We start from the raw sequence: 6158 nt of genomic DNA, 5'->3' as shown, positions 1-6158 counted from the left end.
ATAATTGGGAAATATTTAACAAAAGAAATAAAAATAACAAAACATAATGTTAATAGGTTGGTCAACTTGAGGTCTATAGGGAGATTTATGTATGGTTTAGGGGCTATTTGAATTTGAAATCACTGACCTAGAGTCCTGAGACATTCATTGATTTATTCAGTGGCATCCAGCTAGTATTTGTAAGAAGTAGGACTTGAAAGTAGGTGTTCCTGATGCCAAGACTAGCTCGCTATTCATTATGTTATACTGCTTTTCACACATATTGATTATATTAAAAATAAATAGAAGATGGATCAGAGAGGGCGTACAAGCTGAGGGGAAGGGTCTGGAAAATCTCCCTATAGAAAGTTTGTGCATTAGATAAATCTGAGAATTCTGACACAGAGGTCAGGAGGGAGGGCATTCTAGACATGGGAAATTGCCCATTGGACAAAGGTATGGAGATAATATATGGATTCTCTGTGAAAGGAACAACAAGAAAGCCAGTTTAGCTAGGCCATAGAATGTAAGCAGGAGTCAATAAGACTTGAAAGATAGACTTCGAAAGGGTATCAAAATCACAGGAGTTTGTATATTACCCTAGAGACAAAAGGGGGCCTCTAGTGTTTATTGAGTAAGGTAGTGACATGGTCAGTCTTCCATTTAAGGTAAATTAGAGCGGAACCCTTATAGAGGATGAATCAGAGTGGAGAGAGGCTTGAGACGGGAAGACCAACGAACAAGCTATTTCAATAGTCCAGGAAGGAGGTGATGAAGCTCTGAAACAGGGCAGTGGCTGTATGAAAGAGTCAGAGATGAATGGTTTTGGTGAACTAGAAATGACAAGATTAGCCAGCTGATTGGATTGTGAGGTGAGGGATATGGAGAAGCTAAGGATGAGAACTTGGGAGACTAGAGGGATGATGAGGCATTTCACTGAAGTAGGGAAATTTGGAACTGAGGTGGATTTGGAGAGGGAAGGAAGATGATGAGTTCTCTTTTAGACATGCTGAGTTTGAAATTTCTAGTGGAATAATCATTTTGAAATATCCAAGAGGCAGTTTGTGATACATGACTGGAACACAGAGCAAAAATTGGAGTTAGGTGTATTATCTGCATAGAGAGAATAATTGTTCTAATGAGAGTTGCTAAATTCATCAAGGGAGAGATTATAGAGTAAAATGAGAGAGAGCCAACAGAGTCCTGGAGGACACCCAAAGTAAGGAGGTATGATATGGATTGTGAACCAGAAAAGGAGATTGAAAAGTTGCAGTCAGATGGGTAGAGGGAGCACCTAGACAGAGGGGTGTCATGGAAAGAGACAGAGACAGACAGACAGACAGACACACATACTAACCAGGAGGAGAGAAGGTGGTCAATTTTACCAAATGCTGCAGAGATCAAGATCTGATGCTCCTGTGACAACCACAGTTTTTCCAGAGTCCCAGTCAGATCGGGAATAAAGTTTTGCTTTTATTGTGTCAATGCATAACTCACCACTCCTGCCTCCCTGCAGTGGTCTAGGTTGGCATTTAGATGCTCAGCAAGCCATTAGCTGGATCAGACTCTCCTGTGCTTGAGAGACCCATCAACCAGGGTATACAGTGCAGCGAAGAGATGCAAATTATCCAGTGAATTAAGGGAGGAAACATCCCCAAGATGGATAATTGGAAGTCCCCTAATAACATATGTAAATTACTTAGCATAGTGCCTGGCATCAAATAAGAACTTAATAAGTACTTGCCTGCCTGCCTTCCTTTTCCCCTCCTTCTTTCTCTCTTTTTTCCTTTCCTTCCTTCCCTCCCTCCTTCCCTCCTTCCTTTTCCTTCTTTACTTCCTTCCCTCACTCCTCCTTCCCTCTTTCTTTTCCTTCTACTTCTATTATTATTAGTGTTATCGCTACCACTGTATTTACTCACTTATTGTTATTTTAAATGTTATCGTTGTTACTATTATTGTTACTACTACTTTACTCCAGAATTTTCCCATATCGATTTGGAACACAGGGGCAGAAGGAGAGTAGGACCCCCCCCCCCCCCCGGGGAAAAAGGGTTGGCCCCCTAACCCACCAGCAACCCCCCCCCCCCACCTTTGTATCTTCTGAGGTAGGACTCTGTCTAGATTTCTCTCCCCCTTAACCGCGGCAGAGGTGGGCACAGTGACCTGCTCCTCCCATCCCTCCTCATTTCTTCCTCACCCTGCTCCTGGGTTTCTCTATTTGTGCCTCAATACTAGGGCACCTCTCCAAGTGACACGCCCAGCAGGGCCACTCGCAAACTGTGCCTCCCGACTCCGTTGCCCAGCCCCCGACGTTTGGGGAGCTTCTCCAGTTCCCCAAGTCTCTAGCGGCCACAGCTGGAGCCGAGCTGCTCTCAGATTTCAGCCCCTGGCCAGTCAGACAAGTAGAGGCTAGGAAGGGGCTGGCACCGGCCTCCAAGGAGCGGAACGATTTTTTTTTTTTCAGCAGTCCCTTCCCTTCACTCCCCTTCTGCAATCGCCTCCTCTCCGGAGCGTTCCTGTCCCCTCCTCTCCTCTGGCCTCCCTACCAGTCCCTTCCCCTCCCCTCTGGAGAGCTCCCGCTGCACCTTGCCAGGGAGTTTGGCCGGCGAGTGTTCACTCAGTCAAGGATGCTCCCAGCCTGACGCGGCCAAGAGTTCCAGGCTCTGCGCGCTCTCCCAGGGACACTTCTGCCGCTGAGGTGGCTTTGCTCTTGACCTGACTGGACGCTGGGCTCTCCTGGATCCCAGGTAAGATCCTTCTCCTTTTCTCCTCTATTGTGCAACTCTCAATTTCCGGGGGTAGGGGGTAGGGTCATGCTGGAGTGCTGATTAAGGAGGGCAGGTGTCTGTGTGTGTGTGTGTGCGCGCGCGCGCGCGCGAGTGTGAATGTGTATCTATCTACTCCCCTGCAGCTCGTGAATGTTGTGGTTGTACGTTTTGTACGTGTGTAGATGTTTATGTTTGGTGTCTAGCACGTGAATTGTGTGAATGTGTAGTTTGTGCATGTTTAGTGTGTGGTGAGTATATATTGTGTGTGTATGTGCCTACGTGTATTTGTGTGTGTGTGTGTGTGTGTGTGCCTGAATGTGTGTCCTGGGCAGTCACCTGAGTTCTCAGTTTTTCTCCTTTGTGACCCTAATTTGGAGTCTATTGTTTTGAGAGGACTGAGGGGAAACTTTTAATGACAGAAAACATCTGGAAATATCCTCCTGGGCCTGGAGCTCCAGCTGCAGTGGTGAGGACTTCCCTTAGAGTGCCCAAACTCTCACTGCAATCAAAGTTTAGGGTGGGACCTGATGAACTCCTGCCTACAGACCTCCAAAGAGACAGGTTTGAATAAGAAGTTTGTAGTGTTGGGGAAGCACCCAAGTCAAAGTCACCCCAAGGTACAGAGCAAGGTGACTTAGGATTCCACTGAAGGGTTTCCTAACTTATTTCCCAGATTGTTGAATTCTCTCTCTCTCTCTGAATAGATATAAATGTGTTTGTTTGTGTGTGTGTGTGTGTTTGTGTATACATACACATGTATGTATTAACAAAGGCCACCTTGGACTTGGGGATTCTATTAAATTCAACAAACTTTCTAGAAGCACCTATATGCAATAGGCATAAATCCAAAGGGATGTAAAGACAAAATGGGAAAAACAACAAAAAAAAAACCTTACATTTAATTGTCTAAGATTTAAAAAGGGAACATATTGTTTGGCTTACTAAGAGCTTCACTAATTCCTTAAAACACAACAAAACTCACAATGCTTCCACTCCTCTCCCTCTCCTCTTACCCCAACAAAAAGCAAAGCAAGGGTGCGTTTCTTGAGGAAAAACAGAAAAAGGAGAAAATTGTTTTTTATCCCAAAGATGATACAATTATTTAATTGTGGTTTGCCTCACTGTCTGTGTACCTGCTTCTTGCATTATTTTTTTCCTTTAGAAATGTTGGGGGAAAGCATGGCCATCTTGAGCTTGCAAGGAATGTTGTTTGAATGGCTTCAAAAGCGGTCAATATTACCTGCTTGGGACCTTCTTTCTAATTTTCCTCTTCCTGCTAACATACTCATTGGATTAGATGATCCCCAAGACCTCTTTCAGCTCCAAAACTCAGAGAGTCTGTGTATTTATTGAAAACATATGATTGTGTTCTTGAAACACTTAAAAAGCCCACCAATGATGGCTTTGGCAGCTCTCCGTGCAATCATCAATTACAAGCTGGAAGAGATCATTGAGGGCAACTCCCTCATTATGGAGATGAAGAAACTTAAGCACAGAGTTAGTGGCTTGCCCCGGATCACACAGCTAATAAGTATCTGAGGAGGAATTGGAACTCAGATCTTTCCTAATCCAAGTTCAGTACTCTGTGCTATGCCATGCGGTCTCAGGATTTTCCGAGAAATGATAGGAAAGGAAAATATTTATTAATTGAGGTGAAAGAGCATGTCAAGTTAGAAGGAACTTTAGAAATCATGTTCATTGTTACAAATGAGGAAATGGAAGCCCAAGGTAGATAAATGCAAGGAAGTAGGTATGTTTAACCTGAAGAAGAAATTTGGATGGGGGCATGATGGCTCTATTGTCACTGTTTGCTCAGTTTCCTGTTATTTTCAATTCTTCATGATCCCATTTGGGGTTTCCTTGGGATAGATAACTGGAATGTTTGCCATTTCCTGCTCCATCTCCTTTTACAGATGAGGAAACTGAGGCAAACAGGGTTAAGTGAGTTGCTCAAGTTTACACATGCTAGTAAGTGTCTGATGCTGAATTTGAACTCAGGACTTCCTAGCTCATATGAAAAGGGGAATAAATGGTTTCTCCTTGACCCAGAGGTTAGATTTAGGAAGGATGAGTGGAAATTACAAAACTGCAAAGTTAGGACAGATGTATAAGTCAACACTTCCCAGCACTGAGAGCTGTCCCAAGGAACATATGGGTGGAGGGCCTTGATCAAAGTCTAGATGGCTGTTTATTGCTCTGTTCTGCAGGAAGTTCTTGGGGAGGTTTACCCTGGACTGTTTGGGTCCCTTGGTTCCAACACTGAGATTCTGTGATTGGCTAGAGAGGTTTCTATGAGGCAACAAGGTAGGAGCTAAGAGTTGAGCTAAGAGTGAGTCCCCTCACTCCACAGCCAAGGGCCTTTGCAGACAGCCTGCTGCATCCGAGTGTCCTATTCCATGTCCATGCTCTCTTTCCTGAAGTGCCTAAGTCTTTTCTTTGGGAAGGATATAGAAGTGTGGGGGGGAGGAAGTACTTCTAATTTTGGGAGAGTTTTTTTTTTGAGACTGGGCAATTCAAACAGTGCACCATGTTATTGCTACTCTTGCTGCTTCAGTGGTTTTCAAAGTTAACGGCTACTTGGTTTAAGGTCTAGTCTACTCCTTTAGGAGGTGAGCAAGGGGACAGGGGAAGCCTTCCTTAAAACTGCAACTCACCATGTTCTACTGATCTGTCAGAGTACCTGGACCATGGTCCACGGGATGTACAATTTGATTTTACAATTTGCATTTCCCTCTAAACTTTAAGAATAAATACCTTCCAGTTGCTGAAGTAAAAAATGTTCCCATGTGAGCAGATATATTGTGATTTTGCAGCTGGAATGATGCAGCTGGAATGCAGTACCTTTTCTCATTTACTATGGCAAAAGAGCTTGTTTTAGAGGAAAAGAAAGTTGACATTTCCAAGTCACTGTTGTACTTGAATTGTCTTTGTTACTTTTTAATATAAAGTTGTGTGTTGAATGCTAAGTAAGCAGTTTCAGACCATGTCAAAGCTGCCTGAAATTAAGTCCATTGGCAGAGAGCTGCGTATTTAGTTGTCCTGGAAATAATCCCAGAAAACAACAGAGGTTAACCAAATAGATAAACCAGAAATTGGAAGTTGGCCTGATTCTCCCTCCTTCCCCAAATATAGCATGTCCAACCCACAAACTACCTCCCTCTGGCTCTCAAAAAAACAAACAAACAAAAAAACCCACAACAAAATGCCAAACAACTAACCAATTGTTTAAAGGATTGAATTTGTGTTAACTCTTGTTTTCTCTTTGTATTTGAATTTGAAAATCATTATGATTTTGTATTTATCAATAGAATGTAATAATTTTATTAACCCACTTTTGTGGCTACTAATTTTTTTTCCTTTACCTCTAATAGTAAATTTTCTTTCTTTCTTTCCTTCTCTTTCTTTCTTTCT

The 6158-nt window shown here is 43.1% G+C and overlaps 1 protein-coding gene across 1 annotated transcript in view; it reads left to right on the top strand.

Moving 5' to 3' along the window:
- The first annotated feature begins 2389 nt into the window (after positions 1 to 2389).
- Positions 2390 to 6158, top strand: part of LOC138165260 (leptin receptor-like) — a 94847-nt gene continuing 91078 nt past the window's right edge. The window contains exon 1 of the mRNA XM_069093398.1: positions 2390 to 2726. The gene's annotated coding sequence lies outside the window, so the exon portion shown is untranslated. The remainder of the gene's footprint in view (positions 2727 to 6158) is intronic.

This window comes from Petaurus breviceps, unplaced genomic scaffold (genome assembly GCF_028583685.1).
Source record: "Petaurus breviceps papuanus isolate PSGF00001 unplaced genomic scaffold, PetGlider_PUasm1.0 208, whole genome shotgun sequence".
Taxonomy (NCBI): Eukaryota; Metazoa; Chordata; class Mammalia; order Diprotodontia; family Petauridae; genus Petaurus; species Petaurus breviceps.
The sequence above is the reverse complement of the archived record's forward strand: the minus strand, read 5'-3'. Positions and strand labels throughout refer to the sequence as shown.